Here is a 21,602-nt window from a genome sequence, read left to right on the forward strand (position 1 = left end):
TTCAACCCCTTCATCATCACGTGGGTGATGGTTTGCCCGCTCCTGAGATCCACGTTGGAACGAGACGCCTCAAGGTAGCCTCTTCAACCCTTTCATCATCACGAGGGTGGTGGCAGTGTGGGGAATGGTACAAGTTGCGGCCCTCAGGGCTAGTATGAGGGTGCCTGTGCGCTTGGGCCCATGAGTGATTTCGGCGCCCTGGAGGGTGCGACTGCCACAGCTTCGGAGGATTCGCAGGACGAAAGCCTGGCAGATTTGTTTCAACAGAATCCCCCACAGCCAACCCCACATCCTGCGACGCCTGGGCTGCCTACACCCACGGTTGGTGCCGCTCTTCCCCCGAACCAACCACCACCACCCCTGGCCATGGCCCAAGCCAGGGCGCAAGCGGCCTTGCAGCCCATTCCGGAGTTTGACGTTACGGGTCCTCCGTCCAGCATGGGCCCCCGATGGAGAAGATGGATTGGACGGCTGGACATGTACTTTCGGGCCGCCCAGGTCACGGACAATGACAGCAAGGTGGCTACGATGCTGTATTCGGCCGGTGCAGCTGTACAAGAGATATTTGAGTCGTTAACTCCGGTGGACAACTCGTATGACCAAGCCAAAGCCGCCCTCCTCGCGCATTTTGTCCCCCTTGCCAACGTGGACTATGAGAGGTTCGTCATGCTCTCGGCCAGACAAAAGGAGGATGAAACGCTCGACACCTTCTATGGCCGCCTGCGCCGCCTATCCCAAGGGTGTGCGTGGGGGGATGAGGAGGACATGATGAGGACAATGCTAATCCAGGCATGTTCGTCTGGCAAGCTGAGGCGACAGGTCCTGAGAGAGCCCGGACTCACCCTGCCCAGAATCCTGGAGCTCGGGCGGTGCCATGAGGTGGCGGAGGCCCGTGCCAACAAGATGGAGGCCGGATCCCGCGCAGCGAGGCCGGAAGAGGTGTGCGCTGTCTGGCGAGGAGGCAGAGGGGTGCGAAGGCCCGGTGGGGCTCCCAGAGACAGAGCTGGTAAGCCAGTGGAGTCATGCCAGAAGTGCGGCTATGACCTCCCCCACTCGTCTGAGTGCATGGCAATAGGAAAGATCTGCGGACGCTGTGGGGTGCCCGACCACTTTTCGAGGGTGTGCAGGGCGACCCTGCCTGTACTGATTCCGAGGGGACAACCCCGTCTGTGGACCCCTCGCCAAAACCGCCCGCCCAATGTAGCTCAAGTGGAACAGGCGGGAGAGGAGACGCCGGCGGAAGAAGCGGAGGAAGAGGATGAGGAGAATATCTTCTTCGTCTCCAGCATGGAAGTCCTCAAGGGGAGGAGCAGGAGACAGCCGAGATGCGTCGTGGAGGTGAACTGCTCGCCGGTCCCGGTGCTGGCCGACACGGGGGCCTCAGTCAACGTAATGGCGAGAGGACATTATGCCGCGCTCAACCCACCCCCGAGGCTTGCGACGCCGAGAGCCCGCATTTTTGCATTTGGCGGGCGGGAGCCCCTGCCGCTGGACGGTGCGTTTGTCGCCAAGGTGGAGCATGACGGATCGGAGATCAAGGCCCGCTTCTACGTGACTCCGGTGAGCAGCAATACCCTGTTGAGTTGTGCGGCAGCGGAGGCCCTTGGCATAGTGAGCTTCGCGTACTCAGTCTACTTAGAGGACATCAACGATCTGCTGGACAAGTATGCGGACATCTTTAAAGGGATTGGGAGAATGAAGGGTGACCCCGTGAGGCTCCACATTGATGAGTCGGTGCAGCCCGTGGCTCTGAAACACAGGCGGATCCCGTTTCATCTAAGGGACCAGGTGGACAGGGAACTAGACAACCTGGTGAACCTGGATATAATCGAAAAGGTGGAGGGCCCCACTCCATGGGTATCCCCTATCGTAGTGGCGAGGAAACCAAAACAGCCGGACTCCGTCCGGATCTGTGTGGACATGAGGCTGCCCAACAAGGCCATCAGGAGAGAACGACACCTGACCCCGACAATCGATGACATCATTGCTGAAGTGCAGGGGGCCCGGTTCTTCTCTAAGTTGGACTTACGAGCTGGATACCACCAAGTTGTCCTCCACCCAGAGTCCCGATACATTACAACCTTCACTACCCACAGGGGGCTCTACCGATATAAGCGGCTGAGTTTCGGAGTGTCGTCAGCAGCCGAGGTATTTCAGAACTTGATCCGAGGCGCTCTCGCAGATCTGGAGGGCGTCCTAAACATTAGTGACGACATTCTGGTCTTTGCCAGGACGGAACTTGAACATCTGAAACGTCTGGCCAAGACCCTCGAGAGGCTGCAGTCGCTGGGGCTCACTCTCCACAAGGACAAATGCGAGTTCCTCCGCCCGACCATTGAGTTCTTTGGTTTCATCTTCAAGGAGGGCGGTGTATCTCCGGATCCCAGAAAGGTCCAGGACATCAGGACCGCGCGCCCCCCTGAGTCGGCGTCAGATGTGCGGAGCTTCCTGGGTATGGTAACATACTGTGGGCGCTTCATCAGGAATCTCGCCTCGAGGTCGGAGCCTCTGAGGGCCCTGACGAAAAAGGATACCACCTGGCAGTGGGGCCCGTTGGAACAGTCGGCGTTCGAGGACATCAAAGGCGCCCTGACAGCAGATGATACCATGGCTTTTTTTGACCCCGCCCTGGAGTCCGAGATCGTGGTGGACGCCAGCCCGTTTGGCCTAGGTGCTGTGCTCACCCAAGTGGGCAGAGATGGGGGGGTAAGGCCAGTGGCATATGCCAGCAAAGCCCTCTCCGAGACCGAACAGAGATACTCGCAGATCGAACGCGAGGCCCTGGCTGTCTTGTGGGGCTGTCGGCATTTTCGGCTTTATGTGCTGGGGAGACCCGTGACAGTGGTAACGGACCACAAGCCGCTGCTTCCGATCATGGCCGGATCATCTTCAAAACCACCAGCCAGAATCGAGAGGTGGATGTTGGCCCTTCTGGAGTATAGCGTCACCCTGATCTACCGGCCAGGTACCAACAATGCGGCTGACTACCTGTCCAGGCACCCGGTGGGCGGCGGAGGACACGCACAAGACTCGTGTGCTGAGGAAGCCGATGACCACGTCAGGATGGTGGTAGAGGGTGCCACCCCCAACGCAATGCCGCTACCCGAACTGGAGAGTGCGGCGGCCAACGACGAGTGTTTCCGCATCTTGAGGAGCTCGATGCGGTCGGGGTCCTGGAAGTCCGTGCTGGAATTGGTGGCAGGGCGCACTCAAGAAGCTAAAGTGACCCTCGAGCAACTCTGGAAGGTGAAGGACGAACTGTCCTTCACGGAGTCGGGCCTGCTGCTGCGGGGCGATCGCCTGGTGGTGCCGGGCTCCAAGATCCATGAAGTCATCAACCTGGCACATCAGGGACACCAAGGGGCCGCCAAGACGAAGGCGAGACTGAGGCTGAAGGTGTGGTTTCCCGAGCTAGAAAAAAAAGTGGACGACTTCGTAGCGGCCTGTGTGTGGTGCCAGGCGGCCTCCCCAGTCCAGCGGGAGCCTGAAATCGAAGTAATGCCACGAGGGACCCGGCCGTGGGAGGTCGTACATGCGGACTTCGGATCCACGGCCGTAGGCACTCACTTCCTGGCCATTGTGGATGAATACTCCCGATACCCTGAGGTGGAATTCGTCGAGTCGGTGGCATTTGAGCACGTGGTGGGCGCTGTGGAGAAAATCTTTGCCACCCATGGGTTTCCAGTGACTCTGTGCTCAGACAATGGGTCCCCGTTCCAGAGCGCTAGGTTCTCAGAATTTCTGGAGAGCTGTGGAGTGGCGCACCGGAAGGTGTCCCCGCTGTGGCCCCGTGCGAACGGGGACGCGGAGAGGCTGATGAGGACATTGAACAAAACATTCCGGATAGCCCAGGGACAGGGCCAGCCCCTCCAGCGGGCGCTTTACCAGTTCTTGAGAGTGTACCGCACCACCCCACACGCCTCAACGGGGGTGGCCCCGGCTGAAGTCCTGTTCCGAAGGTGCCCCCGAGGTCTCCTCCCGGAGGTACAGGAAAAGGAACCCGGCGTAATAGATGACCAACGGGTGGAAGCGGAGCGACAGGCAAGGACACATCAAGAGAACATACGGCGGGGTCTTCGTCCGCAGCGGCTGGAACCGGGCGACGAAGTGCTGATCAGGAATCGGCATCCCCACGGAAAACTCTCGCTCCCATATGAACCGGAGCCGCTGGACGTGGTGGCAGTCAAGGGATCGATGGTAACGGCCTCGGACGGGAAGTCGGCTGTCACTCGGAATGTGAGCTTCTTTAAGAAACTGGGGGACTCTCGAGCTGAGCTCCCGCCTGACCCGGATGAGACTGTCCTCCCGGATGAAGATACCCCCCGGGGGGAACTCGTGGGGTCGCCAGAACGAGGCACTGGAGCAGCTGGGACTCCTGCGGCTGAGGTAGGCGGGAGGTACCCCCAGAGGGCTGGGCGAGGGAGACCTGCCTATCTCGGAGACTATGTGCTGGGGCCGATTGACTGTGTTCCGGAGTAAGGGGAACCGGGAGGCTGACATTAAAGGGGCATGGGCTTTGAGTTGGTAATTGCTATGTTGTGTGCAGTGTAATTTTGGAAGTGTCTGTTGTTGTTGTTCCTCCTGGAAAAAGGAGGAGTGTGGCGTTGCCCCGTGAGGGAGACGCGCACGCGGCGACGTGACGTTGCACGTCGCCGCGTGCGTCTTAAATAAACGGGGCGTTCCCGGCCGCGTCAGAGCGACCGGGGAGCCCGAAGCACACAGACGTGTCCAGCCTGAGTCTGTGGGTGGAGGGGCTCACGGGCACGCGTGGGGGCACCCAGAGACCCCCAACAACCCCCAAACACAGCAATGTCAGGGCAGCTTACCCCAAACAGACAGACCAGTGTCAGGATCGGTCACCTGGAGACTCCAGACAGACAACTGTGATGGCACTGTACCCCAAAGAGACCACCCTGAAGGCCCCAGAGAGAGCACTGTGGGGTCCATAGGCCTAGAAACCGGAAACAGTAGTGTGAGGTCAAGATCAATAGACAACTGTGATGGGAGGTTATCCCCAACAGATCCATAGAGCCCCAAAGGGACCATTCTGGGACCCACGGGCCTCGAGACCCCAAATAGAGTACTGCGGGTGCCATAGGCTTGGAGAGCCCAAACAGAGTAGTGTGAGGGCACGATGCCCAGTGCCTAAACAGACCAGTATCAAGACCACAGGCATGAAGACCTCAAACAGACAACTGTGATGTCAGGTACCCCCAAAGAGACCCACAGAGACCACACACAGACCACTCCAGGGCCCAGGAGCACAGAGACCTCAAATAGAGCACTGTGTTGGCCGGGGCCCTGCAGAACCCAAACAGCTTTCAGTGGGAGTAGGACACCCCAGACAGACCAGTAGTAGGATTACTGGCACAGGGACCCTAAACAGATCACTGCAAGGACCACAGATCTAGAGACCCCAAATATATCACGGTAAGGGTCACAGGTCCAGACACCCTCGACAGATCTCTTCCCAGCTCACAGTTATACACTGCTGTCGAAGTGATGTTGTGCCTACACACACACACACACACTCTCTCTCTCCTCTCTCTCTCTCTCTTTCTCTCTCTCTCTCTCTCTCTCTCCTTCTCTCCCCCTCTCCTGCTCTCTTTCTCTCTTTCTCTCTCTCTCTCTCTCTCTCAAACACACCAAAGCACTATTCTACATACAGATATACATGGCCATGGCCTAGGCCTATAAACTCAAAACAGAGCACTGTGAGGCTAGGGGAGCCCACAAAGGCCACAGTGAGGACCTGCAGATGTGTAAGAGACAGCCAGAAGACCCCCCAAAAGATTACAAGACCACAGGCCTCTTTCAACAAACAGATCATTGTGAAAGTGGGATACTCCAACCAGACCCCGCTCAGGACCACGGGTCTGTGGACCCCAATATCACAGCTGCGAAACTCAAGCCTGTATGATATGATATATGGCATTTATAACGTGCCTGTACACAAATGTTTCTAGGCGCGACAAGACAAGGAGGGGGAAACAAAGGGCGGACAAAACAGCGATCTTTCTAGGCCTTGTGTCATTCTGATCGCGCAAGTGCAGGGAAGGGGGGAGGTGAAGGGAGAAGTGCAGGTAAATCAATAAGTGCTGCCAGCAGGTGGCTCATAAGTGCAGTGAGAAGCGACTGCAGGGTTGCAGGAACAGACCCTTAAGTGCAAGGGGAGTGTAGAGGCAGTGCGAGGGCAACTGGACAAGCAGTATCCTGGGCCCGACTTCAGAGGGTAACCAGTGCGCAGAGCAGTCAGGTACATCAGCAGGGGAGAGGAAGAGAGAAAGCGGAAGCGAAAAGGAAGGCCTGGAGTTACTTCAAGTTTGAGGGAGGCAGGCAGGCTGTTCCAGAGGGAGGCCCCAGCCGAGGAGAGACATTTGCCCCCAACTCTCTGCCTGGAGAAGCATCTTACCCTCAGAGAGTTAGAGGTGGATGAGCAGAGAGCTCGAGAAGGAAGAGGTTTAGGAAGAGAAAGGTGGAGGTTGAGCGGTCCCAAGCCCCAGAAAGCCCTGTGGACGATGCAGAGGGCCTTGAACTTGATCCTTGCAGCCACAGGGAGCCAGTGAAGAGATTCCAGTGCTGGAGAGATACAATCCCTGGGCTTGAGTCCAAGGACAAGTCTTGCAGTCCTGTTCTGGATAAGTTGTAAAGGTCGAAGAGTAGAGGCAGGCAGATTTAGAAAGAGGCTGTTGCATAGAATTCAGCCTAGAGAGGACCAGAGCTCTGGAGACAGTGAGCTTCTGGGGGAAAGTGAGAAACGGAAGAATACCTCTGAGGAGGTGCAGCTGATAGTTTGACTTCTTAGAGACGTCAGAAATGTGAGCAGAGAAAGTGAGGGTGGAGTGGAAGATGACACCAAGGTTCTTAGCGTCACAGGAATGAGCAGGAAGAGGGCCCAGAGTGGGCGGCCAGAAAGAGAGAGAGAGGAAAGGAGGGAGCAGGTCTCCCAATGCGGAGGATCACAGTCTTACTGGCTTTAAGTCAGAGATTGTTGGCGGCACACCATTCCTGAATTACAGCCAGACCATCTGGTATGGGAGAAGGAGGAGAGGTGGCTGAGGGGAGCATGAAAGAGAGCTGGGTGTCATCCGCATAACACTGAAAATTAAAGCAAAACGTAGCGATGCAGTGGGCATTGGCTGAACAGCCAGGGCAAGAGGTTAGACCCCTGGGGAACACCACAATTAGAGAAGAGAGAGAGAGATGGAAGAGAGGAAAGACCCCAGTTGGACCTGAGAGGGTAGGTCAGTGAGAAAGGAAGTCAACCAGGGCCTGATAAGTGATATCCAGGTTGTCACAGAGGCATTTGAGCAGGATGGCCTAGTTGATCATGTCAACTGCAGAGGATAGATCGAGGAGAATGAGGACATAAGGGATATTAGAGTCAAGATTGGACATCAGGGCTTCACAGGTGTTCAGGGGAGCAGTTTCTGTGCTTCTGGAAGCTCTGAAGACAGACTGGTGGTCTTGAAGGCAACCAACATATTCAGTTTGCAGATTAAGCTGGGAGATGGCCAGAGTGGACAGGTTGTCCTGGGTTTTATCGGTGAAATGAGAAGTCAGGGCCGTGCATAAGGCCTGGCAGGGAACAGGAGAGGTAGAGACTGCAGCAGGATTGGCCAGCTCCTTGAAGATTTAAAAAAAGTTTGGCCGAATTGTTAGATGCTGCAGAGATGCAGGCTGGGATGTAGGCTGTCTTCATAGAGAGGACAGAGAGTCTGTACTGCATTTGGAGCAGGTGACAGGCCAGTTTGTCAGTGGGTGCACCTGGTGCCCTCCACTTCCTCTCTGCCACCCTACATTTACGTTTAAGGGTGGCAAGGTCAGATTCGAAGAGTTGCACTTGGATTTGGGCTTCAAGTGGATCATCATGACAGGGGCAAGGACATCCGGTGTGTTAGAGATGGAGAGATGAAAGTTAGAGAGGGATGTGTCAGGGTGTAAGTCAGCCATAGGTGCAGGAGGAGGAGAGAAAGTAGAAAGTAGCGGCGAAAGCCTTAACTAACACAGAGAGCAAGATGGCGACCTGGCAAGGCGGCCAGTAGATAGTGGCCACTGTGACAGAGAGGCCAGGTGTCATGATGCCTGCCTCTAAGGAGCCAGGCCGGGCCCAGCAACCCCAGAGGCAGACATCATTTTCCCCTGGGAAGTCCCAGCGGGCCCAAGTCGGGGCCCTTTGGACTCAGTCCTGGCGCCTTAGGCGCCAGGCTCATAGGGACCCCAGTCCTGGCGCCTTAGGCGCCAGGCTCATAAGAGAGGATATGTGTTTAAGTGCTTGGGTGCACACTTACCTGATGCAGACCATGCTGCTTCATCCAGGCCCTCTTGAGGCCTGAATGGGACTACTTTACCTGTGGGACTACTTCACCACTACTTCACCACCTGGGTGTGGTCGGGGAAGGATACATACCAGGAACTTCTTCCAAGGCTATTTAAACCACACCCGATCAGCCACACGTGCTTCGCGTTGTTCTGCACCTAGCAGCTGGACGCTCACCGTGTCTGCTCCTGCATCCTGACTTCAGCCACGCCTGCCAGCACCCTGGAACACCTGCAAGGGGAGAAAGGAGAGATTAGGTGAAGAAAAGCCCTTACCTGCTAATTCTGCATTCCGGAGTCACTTCACCGACGATCCTGAAAAGGAAAACATCTTTTTTAAAGCATTTCGTTTCGATCGCTGCAGCGCTGCATTTCACTCACCTTGGCAAGGCGCTTCCATCTTCAGCAGCGATCTTCCGGATTCAGCTACGTTCCGGTGCCTAGAGGAAAAAAGACAAGAACAAAGGTGAGAGGGAGAAAAGGAATAAGGAAAGCTCAGTTTCCTTTTAAGACTTACCTGTTGGATATTTCCCTCTGCATTTCGGGTCCTGCCGCTTCCTGGCATCTCCGGACCCCGGCCCCTATGGGGAAAAAAGACAAAGTCATTGTTGAGCGTTTGTAAAGACATTACCTGAGCGCTCATCCGGAACTTACCTGCCATTTACTGAAGCGGCACGCTTCACTTCGGGTCGGCGCCATTTCTCCGGCATCCGAACCCCGGCCCCTAAGGGGAAAAGGACATGAGCATTAGCGCTTGCTGCAATAAGACAACGGACATAATTAAAGAGCTTGAAGTTTTGAACAGAACTATTACAGCGCCTTACCTGAACAGTCAAGCTTACCTGAACTCCATCAACCCTCAATCCAGTGAAGTAACTGGGTTTCAACGCGCCCCTGCATCTGAAGCAGGACGGAGAGCTCACCATTCCAAACCCTAAGGTGAGGCTTCACGGGGAACCGTGGAAGAGGTTTCGTGGAGGGTTGGATGGGAGTGGGAGGCTTGAACATTATTTCCGCCAGTTGGTAATACTCCCTTTCCACGTACAGGAGGGTATTCTTGCGAGCCAGAGAAGCCAGAATAGAGGGGCCCTTCCAGTCCATCTTCAGAGCCGCGCCTCCGTGGGAATCAGGTGAGCGTTACAGAACGCGAAGCCTTACCACAATTTCCCACCCGGGCGCTATGGAGACTTCCGAGACAGATCAGCTGGCCCAGCTTTTAGGGGAAGTACGGGCAGAAGTGCACTCAGCCCGCCAGGAGACTAACGCTCTTAGAAGAGAATTAATCCTATCCAAGGAAAGAACTGATGATCTGGCCAAAAGGTTGTTGCAGGGCCAGGCAGGGCACACTCCTTTACCCGATTCCGGGGGTACTTCTACATCAATGGGTTCGACTAACCCGGCACAAATCAATCTACCTGGACACATGCCTTTGGCCCCGCGTGAACGTTTTGCGGGGGATCCCAAGAAATATGCCGTTTTTATGAACCAATGCCGTTTACACTTTTTATGCAGGCCCGGGGCCTTCCCCAACGACCAGACCAAAGTAGCCTTTGTACTATCTTACCTCAGTGGCTGTGCTGCCGATTGGTCTATTCCATTGGTAAATCAGGATGATCCCATTCTCCGGGATTTCCAGGGCTTCCAGGCCAGCATGGAAAGATTGTTCGCTCGACACTCGCAGGGACAGGCCCTTGACAACGAACTGTTATCCTTACGGCAAGGTAATCAGGATCTTTTGTCCTATATCGCCACCTTTAATAGACTGATTGTGGAAACCGGATGGCCTGAAAATAAAAGGATCACCTTGTTTCATCGAGGCCTGCGCGGAGAGCTTAAAGATGTTATAGCTCAGATAGTAGATCCACCCCAGGCCTGCACAGACTACATAGACTTAGTGGTTCAACTTGATCACAGACTTCAAAATAGAAAAGCAGATAGGCTCAAGTACGAAACCAGAGTACCCATCAAGACCCACGTTAACTCCAAGAGTACTGACATTTCCGAACCGATGCAAATAGGCAGTGTTAAAGGACCATTAACGCAGAAAGAACGAGAGAGAAGGCGACAAATGCAACTTTGTCTGTATTGTGGGACTTCCGGTCACTTTCTCCAAAGTTGTCCAGTAAAACCACCCAAGAAGGTGGTTGGAGACACTGATAACGAGTTATTGACACCTGGTTCGGGAAACGACCTAGCCCGACAAGCGTAGGGGTCCGCTTGCCGAGCTTGAAAACAAACTCTTTGACCTCGCATTTTGTCATGCCAATGGTGCTAGTGAATCCAAAACAGCCTCAGCAGTTGCATGCCATAAAAGCATACATAGACAGTGGAGCTATTGGAAATTACATAGACCATGAATTGGCTTCCAGGATTAAGCTTCCTCTCCGTCCAAAAGTAACCCAAGATGTAATTACCACAGTTGATGGAACCGAAATAGCCTCAGGGCCTGTAACGCATTCCACTGTTGAAATCACACTGGTGGGTCAAGATGGACACCGGGAAGCAATCGTGTTTGATGTGATCAAGGCCCCACAATTTCAAGTACTTCTTGGAATCCCTTGGTTAGAAACACATAATCCAAGAATAGACTGGCGAGCAAAGAAGATAACTTTTCCTGATTGTGCACCAACCTGTTATCCAAGGAATCCAGTTATGGGTCTAGCCTCTGCAACTGCCACCCCTGTACAGCTACCATCCGAATACCAAGAATTCCAAGACGTTTTTCAGAAAGAGCAGGCTAACACTTTGCCTCCCCATCGATCTTACGATTGCCAAATCGACTTGGTACCCGATGCGCCACTACCTTGTAGCAGGATTTATGCTCTTACTGAACCTGAGAACCTGCATTTGCGTCAGTACTTGGATCAATACCTGGCCAATGGCTTCATTCGCCCGTCAAAGTCTCCAGTCTCTTCCGCTTTGTTCTTCGTACCTAAGAAGGAAGGAGACCTCAGGACCTGTATTGACTACCGCGCCCTGAATCAGATAACGATTAAGAATCGGTACCCTTTGCCCCTGATACCTGAACTCATCAACCAAGTAAAAGATGCTCGTGTGTACACCAAGCTAGATCTCCGAGGAGCTTACCACCTGGTGCGTGTAAAAGAGGGCGACGAGTGGAAGACTGCATTCCGCACCAAATTTGGGCTCTTCGAGTATCAAGTAATGCCCTTCGGTTTGTGCAATGCACCTGCCGCCTTTCAGTACTTCATGAATGATGTTCTTCGGGAACTTATTGATGTTTGTGTCATCGTTTATATTGACGACATCCTGGTGTACTCTTCCTCAGAATCTGATCACAGAAAACATGTTAGGGCAGTTCTTGAGAAATTGCGCCAGCACAAGTTATTTACCAAGCTTGAAAAATGCGTTTTTCATACCACAGAAGTGGAGTTTCTCGGATTCATCCTGACGCCTCAAGGAATCCGAATGGACTCGCGGAAGGTGGACGCCATTCTCAAATGGCCATCTCCTAGCTCAGTGAAGGGAGTGCAAAGCATGCTTGGCTTTGCCAATTTCTATCGAAGGTTCATCCCGGAATTTTCTCGAACAGTTCAACCCATCACAGCTCTCTTAAAGAAAAATAAACGCTTCGAATGGACTCATGAGGCCGAACAAGCCTTTCAGGACCTGAAAACCAAATTCACCTCTGCACCTGTATTGAAGCACCCGCACCCAGATCTCCCTTACATTGTGGAAACCGATGCATCCAGTTCGGCCATGGGAGCTGTCCTGTCGCAAAGAGACCCAGAAACTAACAAATTACACCCTGTAGCCTTTTGGTCGAGAAAATTCTCTCCACCTGAAGTCAATTACGCAATTACCGACAAAGAACTACTGGCTATTAAATCGGCTTTCAAGGCTTGGCGTCACTATCTTCTTGGGGCTAGACATACCATCACCGTAATTACGGACCACAGAAATTTGCAGTATCTAAAGACGGCCAAAGCTCAATCTTCACGACAACTCCGATGGGCTTTATTCTTTGCGGAATTTGTTTTTGTAATTACCTATCGCCCTGGCTGCAAGAATGGTAAAGCAGACGCCTTATCCCGGATTGGCATGGAGGAACCCAATTCGAGTATAGAACCTGTGCCAATCATACCTGAACAAAGAATTTTGGGCTTAACTTCATTGCAAACTATTGAGGACATCCAAACTCAAGTAAAACAACTTTTAGACTCTTCAGCCTTACAGGAAAGGAGTCAAAAGGGTCCTCACTACACCGTTAAGGATGATTTACCCTATTTCCAGGAGCGGTTGTTTCTGCCAAGTAAAGAATTACAGGAACTTGTCATCACCCGTCATCACGAATCATTAATGGAAGGACACCCTGGTATCGCGAAAACAGAAGAAAAGATCAAACGCCACTTCTGGTGGCCTTCTTGGAGAAAAGACATAAAGTCTTTTGTGTTGTCTTGCGGAATTTGCGCCCAAAATAAGAGTCAAAAGAAAAGGCCTGCCGGTTTACTTCAACCTTTGGACATTCCACCAGCACCTTGGCACACCTTGTCAATGGACTTTATAACTGACCTGCCTCCTTGTGGAGGTTACAACACTATTCTCGTTATAGTGGATCTGTTCTCCAAGATGGCCCATTTCATCCCTCTAAAAGGATTGCCGTCAGCTTCCACCTTGGTCAAGGAATTTTTGGAGAGTATAGTGCGCATACATGGTTTCCCCTCTATACTAGTCTCAGATCGTGGAAGTCAATTCATCTCCCATTTTTGGAAGAAATGTTGCCAACTGGCACAAATAGATGTGCGGTTATCCACCAGCCACCACCCCCAGACCGACGGACAAACCGAGAGAACCAATCAGACTCTCGAACAATATCTTCGGTGTATGTTACACCAATCCGAGTTAAATTGGAAAGACATCCTTTGGATTGCAGAATATGCATACAATAATTCAGTGCATTCTGGAACCGGACAGACTCCTTTTTATACTTTGTATGGTCACCATCCTCGGACTTCTGACCTTGATCCACCTCTGACCCTGGAAATGCCCGCGGTAAATCACCTACATTCCACTATCACCCGAGCCTTCAAAGATGCTACTACGCACTTACAACAAGCCAAGAAAAGGTATAAAGAAAACGCTGATGTGCACCGAAGTAAGACTCCTCCTTACCAAGTAGGAGATCAGGTATGGCTAGCAACTTAACATTTACCCCTCAGGGGCCCGCGAACTTTTAATCCCAGATTCATTGGACCTTACCCCATCAAGGCTATAGTCAACCCAGTGGCCTTTAAACTCGATTTACCATCTAACATGCGGATTCATCCCGTTTTTCACGCATCTCTTCTGAAACCAGTGCAACCTGGAACCAGACTGTCTAAGCCTCCGGATCCTGTCCAAATTGATGGAGAATTTGAATTCGAAGTGAAAGACATTTTAGATTCCAAGATAGTTAAGTCAAAACTTTTCTATCTTGTTGACTGGAAAGGATATGGACCTCAGGAAAGATCTTGGGAACCCAGTGACTTTATTCATGCACCACGACTGGTACAAAGATTCCATCGGAGATTCCCGCACAAACCAAAACCCCCGGAGGAAAAGACCTTGGGAGGGGCCTTGAGGGGGGGGTACTGTCATGATGCCTACCTCTAAGGAGCCAGGCCGGGCCCAGAGGCAGACATCATTTTCCCCTGGGAAGTCCCAGCGGGCCCAAGTCGGGGCCCTTTGGACTCAGTCCTGGCGCCTTAGGCGCCAGGCTCATAGGGGCCCCCAGTCCTGGCGCCTTAGGCGCCAGGCTCATAAGAGAGGATATGTGTTTAAGTGCTTGGGTGCACACTTACCTGATGCAGACCATGCTGCTTCATCCAGGCCCTCTTGAGGCCTGAATGGGACTACTTTACCTGTGGGACTGCTTCACCACCTGGGTGTGGTCGGGGAAGGATACATACCAGGAACTTCTTCCAAGGTTATTTAAACCACACCCGATCAGCCACACGTGCTTCGCGTTGTTCTGCACCTAGCAGCTGGACGCTCACCGTGTCTGCTCCTGCATCCTGACTTCAGCCACGCCTGCCAGCACCCTGGAACACCTGCAAGGGGAGAAAGGAGAGATTAGGTGAAGAAAAGCCCTTACCTGCTAATTCTGCATTCCGGAGTCACTTCACCGACGATCCTGAAAAGGAAAACATCTTTTTTAAAGCATTTCGTTTCGATCGCTGCAGCGCTGCATTTCACTCACCTTGGCAAGGCGCTTCCATCTTCAGCAGCGATCTTCCGGATTCAGCTACGTTCCGGTGCCTAGAGGAAAAAAGACAAGAACAAAGGTGAGAGGGAGAAAAGGAATAAGGAAAGCTCAGTTTCCTTTTAAGACTTACCTGTTGGATATTTCCCTCTGCATTTCGGGTCCTGCCGCTTCCTGGCATCTCCGGACCCCGGCCCCTATGGGGAAAAAAGACAAAGTCATTGTTGAGCGTTTGTAAAGACATTACCTGAGCGCTCATCCGGAACTTACCTGCCATTTACTGAAGCGGCACGCTTCACTTCGGGTCGGCGCCATTTCTCCGGCATCCGAACCCCGGCCCCTAAGGGGAAAAGGACATGAGCATTAGCGCTTGCTGCAATAAGACAACGGACATAATTAAAGAGCTTGAACTTTTGAACAGAACTATTACAGCGCCTTACCTGAACAGTCAAGCTTACCTGAACTCCATCAACCCTCAATCCAGTGAAGTAACTGGGTTTCAACGCGCCCCTGCATCTGAAGCAGGACGGAGAGCTCACCATTCCAAACCCTAAGGTGAGGCTTCACGGGGAACCGTGGAAGAGGTTTCGTGGAGGGTTGGATGGGAGTGGGAGGCTTGAACATTATTTCCGCCAGTTGGTAATACTCCCTTTCCACGTACAGGAGGGTATTCTTGCGAGCCAGAGAAGCCAGAATAGAGGGGCCCTTCCAGTCCATCTTCAGAGCCGCGCCTCCGTGGGAATCAGGTGAGCGTTACACCAGGAGAGATAGAGAGACTTCAGACCAGGCATACAAAGAAAGAGTAATCCTGCATTGGAATGATAGAAGCTGGGATCCACTCTGGGAAAATCAAGGCTACACCCCCACCGGAGCGGTTGGTTCTGGGTTCGGAGGGGATTTTGTAACCATCGGGAAGGAGAGTGTCAAAACATGTGACAGAGCTGGCCATGAACCAAGTCTCGGTGAGACTGAGTACATCCAAATCAAACTTTTCCAAGAGTGGCAGATGTCAGAGGAATGTTTGAGAGGGATGTGTCAGGGTGTGAGTCAGCCATAGGTGCAGGAGGAGGAGAGAAAGTAGAAAGTAGCGGCGAAAGCCTTAACTAACACATGCTTCATGGGTTGAATGAACGAGAAGGTAGGTGGCAGTGCTGGAGTCGGCTTGGATGGAGGAGTAGAGAGAGAGAGAGAGAGGTGGGAGGAAAGGAGAAAGTGATCACTCCAAGAGAGAGGAGTGGTGAGAGGGTTAGAGAGGGGGAGGTCTGAGAAGATCAGAATATCCAAGGTGTGCCCTACAGAGTGAATCGGGCCAGAGGGAAGAATAGCGAGAGAGAGAGAGAATCTCAGAGGTTGCAAAAGAGTCCCGAAGAAGGGCTGGTAGCATCCAGGTGGATGTTCAGGTCTCCGAGGAGGAGAAGTTGAGAGGAAGAGGCAAGGAGGGAGGCGGAGAGGTCAGCCCACTCAGAGAGCAAGATGGCGACCTGGCAAGGCGGCCAGTAGATAGTGGCCACAGTGACAGAGAGGCCAGGAGAGATAGAGAGACTTCAGACCAGGCATACAAAGAAAGAGTAATCCTGCATTGGAATGATAGAAGCTGGGATCCACTCTGGGAAAATCAAGGCTACACCCCCACCGGAGCGGTTGGTTCTGGGTTCGGAGGGGATTTTGTAACCATCGGGAAGGAGAGTGTCAAAACATGTGACAGAGCTGGCCATGAACCAAGTCTCGGTGAGACTGAGTACATCCAAATCAAACTTTTCCAAGAGTGGCAGATGTCGGAGGAATGTTTGAGAGGGATGTGTCAGGGTGTGAGTCAGCCATAGGTGCAGGAGGAGGAGAGAAAGTAGAAAGTAGCGGCGAAAGCCTTAACTAACACATGCTTCATGGGTTGAATGAACGAGAAGGTAGGTGGCAGTGCTGGAGTCGGCTTGGCCTGAGGAGTAGAGAGAGAGAGAGGTGGGAGGAAAGGAGAAAGTGATCACTCCAAGAGAGAGGAGTTGTGAGAGGGTTAGAGAGGGGGAGGTCTGAGAAGATCAGAATATCCATGGTGTGCCCTACAGAGTGAATAGGGCCAGAGGGAAGAATAGCGAGAGAGAGAGAGAATCTCAGAGGTTGCAAAAGAGTCCCGAAGAAGGGCTGGTAGCATCCAGGTGGATGTTCAGGTCTCCGAGGAGGAGAAGTTGAGAGGAAGAGGCAAGGAGGGAGGCGGAGAGGTCAGCCCACTCAGAGAGCAAGATGGCGACCTGGCAAGGCGGCCAGTAGATAGTGGCCACAGTGACAGAGAGGCCAGGAGAGATAGAGAGACTTCAGACCAGGCATACAAAGAAAGAGTAATCCTGCATTGGAATGATAGAAGCTGGGATCCACTCCGGGAAAATCAAGGCTACACCCCCACCGGAGCGGTTGGTTCTGGGTTCGGAGGGGATTTTGTAACCATCGGGAAGGAGAGTGCCAAAACATGTGACAGAGCTGGCCATGAACCAAGTCTCGGTGAGACTGAGTACATCCAAATCAAACTTTTCCAAGAGTGGCAGATGTCAGAGGAATGTTTGAGAGGGATGTGTCAGGGTGTGAGTCAGCCATAGGTGCAGGAGGAGGAGAGAAAGTAGAAATTAGCGGCGAAAGCCTTAACTAACACATGCTTCATGGGTTGAATGAACGAGAAGGTAGGTGGCAGTGCTGGAGTCGGCTTGGATGGAGGAGTAGAGAGAGAGAGAGAGAGGTGGGAGGAAAGGAGAAAGTGATCACTCCAAGAGAGAGGAGTGGTGAGAGGGTTAGAGAGGGGGAGGTCTGAGAAGATCAGAATATCCATGGTGTGCCCTACAGAGTGAATAGGGCCAGAGGGAAGAATAGCGAGAGAGAGAGAGAATCTCAGAGGTTGCAAAAGAGTCCCGAAGAAGGGCTGGTAGCATCCAGGTGGATGTTCAGGTCTCCGAGGAGGAGAAGTTGAGAGGAAGAGGCAAGGAGGGAGGCGGAGAGGTCAGCCCACTCAGAGAGCAAGATGGCGACCTGGCAAGGCGGCCAGTAGATAGTGGCCACAGTGACAGAGAGGCCAGGAGAGATAGAGAGACTTCAGACCAGGCATACAAAGAAAGAGTAATCCTGCATTGGAATGATAGAAGCTGGGATCCACTCCGGGAAAATCAAGGCTACACCCCCACCGGAGCGGTTGGTTCTGGGTTCGGAGGGGATTTTGTAACCATCGGGAAGGAGAGTGCCAAAACATGTGACAGAGCTGGCCATGAACCAAGTCTCGGTGAGACTGAGTACATCCAAATCAAACTTTTCCAAGAGTGGCAGATGTCAGAGGAATGTTTGAGAGGGATGTGTCAGGGTGTGAGTCAGCCATAGGTGCAGGAGGAGGAGAGAAAGTAGAAAGTAGCGGCGAAAGCCTTAACTAACACATGCTTCATGGGTTGAATGAACGAGAAGGTAGGTGGCAGTGCTGGAGTCGGCTTGGATGGAGGAGTAGAGAGAGAGAGAGAGAGGTGGGAGGAAAGGAGAAAGTGATCACTCCAAGAGAGAGGAGTGGGGAGAGGGTTAGAGAGGGGGAGGTCTGAGAAGATCAGAATATCCAAGGTGTGCCCTACAGAGTGAATCGGACCAGAGGGAAGAATAGCGAGAGAGAGAGAGAATCTCAGAGGTTGCAAAAGAGTCCCGAAGAAGGGCTCGTAGCATCCAGGTGGATATTCAGGTCTCCGAGGAGGAGAAGTTGAGAGGAAGAGGCAAGGAGGGAGGCGGAGAGGTCAGCCCACTCAGAGAGCAAGATGGCAACCTGGCAAGGCGGCCTGTAGATAGTGGCCACAGTGACAGAGAGGCCAGGAGAGATAGAGAGACTTCAGACCAGGCATACAAAGAAAGAGTAATCCTGCATTGGAATGATAGAAGCTGGGATCCACTCCGGGAAAATCAAGGCTACACCCCCACCGGAGCGGTTGTTTCTGGGTTTGGAGAGGATCTTGTAGCCATTGGGAAGGACAGTGTCAAAACTTGTGACAGAGGTGGGCGTGAACCACGTCTCGGTGAGACCGAGTACATCCAAATCAAGTTCTTCCAAGAGCCGGCAGATGTCAGAGGAATGTTTGACAGCTGAACAAGAGTTTAGAGTAGCGATGTAAAGCAGGTTACCACATTTGAAACACTTCCAGGGAGGGGTACAGGCCAGAGGTAGGGCCTGCAGAAGTGTTGGAGGTGCACGAGGATGGGCAGAGGAGGAAGGAAGAGAAGGCAGGGTAGTCAGAGAGGAAGAAGAAGGTGCCAGAGGGGTGGCAGAGGAGGAAGGCAACAGGGAGGGCAGAGAAGCAGCAGGAGGTGCCAGAGTAGTGGCTGAGGAAGGAAGCGGCAGAGGTGCCTGATAGGGGTAAGAAGGGATAGCAGGAGAGGAAAGGAAGTTGATAAGATGCGGGAAGCGTCTATCAAAAAGGAGGAGATTGGCCTGAGGGCCCTGGACCATGATGGTGCCATTTAGGTATACATCAATGATGGTCTTAGAGGGGTCGAAGGGCTCCAGCAGGGCCCCCCAGCGGGCACCACCGTTAATAGGAGAAGAGGAAAAAGGAGAGAGAACAGAGATCATGTGGGGGGTCCATAGACCTGACGAGGGAACTACAAAGAGTATGTCAGTAAGGGTCTGTCTGGAGGAAGCACTGGTGTAGGTATCAGCAATAGGGAGGCCTGGGTTGGAGCCCAGGATGTCCCTTTTGAGCTTCTTCCTGCCAGACCTAGTGAGAGGCATAGGATAGTTCATAGAAAAGCAGTTAGAGAAATTAGGTGAGACAAAGAGCACCATAGGGGGTGCAGGGAGAAAAGAGAGGGGGGGGGGGCAGAGAGGAACCCAAACAGGGAGCAGGGGTCACACAGGGGGGGTAGACAGGAGGTAGGCACAAGGGGGGACACGAGAGTGAGGGGAGCACAACAGAGAGCAATAATAACTGACCTAAAATCAGCAGCAATGCAGAACCAAAAACAAGGCACAGAGCACAACAGGGAACCTAGAAGTAGGAAACCAGATGTAATACAGAACCAAAAACAAGGCACAGAGCACAACAGGGAACCTAGAAGTAGGAAACCAGATGTAATACAGAACCAAAATCAAGGCACAGAGCACAACAGGGAACCTAGAAGTAGGAAACCAGATGTAATACAGAACCAAAAACAAGGCACAGAGCACAACAGGGAACCTAGAAGTAGGAGACCAGATGTAATACAGAACCAAAAACAAGGCACAGCGCACAACAGGGAAACTAGAAGTAAGCAGACAGATGTAATACAGAACCAAAAGCACAACACAGAGCTCAACGAGAACTTGGAGGTGAAAAATGCAGGCAATGCAATGTATTGCTACAGACTGTGGAGCACAACACAATATCAAAACCGTAGGGATCAGCACAAAGTTAATACCATCAACAAGGCACAAAGCACAACTGGAGCCTAGAGGAAGGAATGCCGTGGAGCAAACACAAAGTCGAAAACAGTACACAATAGACCAAGAAGGGAGGGGATAAGATGGGAACGCAGGGGGGAGCGGAACAGGATGCAGGGACATAGGATGCAAGAAAGTGCACACGTCTAGAGAAGCAAAGGAGCGCATGCGGCCAGGTGCAAGGGAACGCAGGCACGCTAACAGGATGCAGGGACCTATGATGCAAGGGACCTAAAATATGTCACTGCAAGGACAGGATACCACAAACCGATCATTCATTGCGTGGAACAAAGAGGGCCCATAGAGACCAGTATAGAATCCGCCTTGGAGACCTTACACATGTTCGTTTGAGGATTGAATCCAGAAGAAATGGCTTGCTCAGTGCCTGAGCCTTTACACAGCCCTGCCTAGAGCTGGAGTTCATACTGGGGACATAAATCTGACACTTTCCTTCGAGGCAGGCCTTACAGCCGAAACACACGATAAAACGTGTGCGATGATGGAAGACCCCTTTCCAAATGGCGAAAAGTGACCGTTTCAGTAAGTGCCCATTGTCGTCACGATGTAAGTGAACCCATCTAATACTGGAGGGTCCACCAGATGATGTGTGAGTGTAGTATGTCAGTTTTTGGGCGATACATTTACGGGTCTTAATAAACCAGCATCACGTGAATGAGAACCCGAATCAAGCAAGTTGAGCACAAGATGTGACGTATCTTCGGACATCTTTCAGCACCAATACTTTTATACTTTTAGGATATTAATACAAAGGTCTGGGAGCCCCTCTACCGAGAATGAACAGGGCCAAATAACCTGTTCTATGGGTAGCTTCTGAAGGAGAGTACTGACAGCAACCCCAGACACGTGTTTCGGCCTTGTGAGGTGAAGCTGTGCCTCTCTAAGCCCAGTGAGCAAGGGGTCCACGTCTGGATTACCTAGGCACTGGAAAAGATGTACCCGACCCCGTAACAAGAGCGGGTGGAGAGTGGTGAAGCCAGAGCAAAGCCCACACCAGGATAAGAATCAGTATACCCCACGAGGGGGTGAACGGGCTGATAAAGCCACATGGCCATGCAGAGCTGCGAGACCAAATATCCCATGAAGGGGTGAAGAAACTAAGAAAAGAAAGGCTGAGCAAGTTATATGCCCATGCAGGGCTGCAAGACCAAATATCCCACGAAGGGCTGAAGATACTGAGAAACCCATTAGCCCCCACCAGGTTGAGTACCCCAGAAGGGGGTGAGAAAAGCAAGCTACCAAACAGGGCTGAACCTGCCCATAGCCATAAATGTATTTACAACAAGGCCCAGGCGATTGCCAGAGGAGTGGCATTTTATTGCAGTTTATATTCAATTGACTGGTTGTCATTTTTTAAACATAAAGCCAATTTTGTTTCTGGAGTCTGGCTGATCTAAGTCTTTGATGGCCAAACTAAGCTTTATTGTTAGGGTGATATATATATATATATATATATATATATATATATATATATATATATATATATATATATATATATAACAAAAGGAAACGTGCACCAAACCCAGCGTGCTTTCGGTATTTAGAGATTCAGTCATACAACATATGCAGACATAAATGACAATATAAAGCTCTTTGGTCATGCGTATCTTCCCAAAATGCTTTGTAATATGCGAAACAGCC

Source organism: Ambystoma mexicanum, chromosome 9 (assembly GCF_040938575.1).
Source record: "Ambystoma mexicanum isolate Mex_15411 chromosome 9, UKY_AmexF1_1, whole genome shotgun sequence".
In the NCBI taxonomy this organism is placed as follows: domain Eukaryota; kingdom Metazoa; phylum Chordata; class Amphibia; order Caudata; family Ambystomatidae; genus Ambystoma; species Ambystoma mexicanum.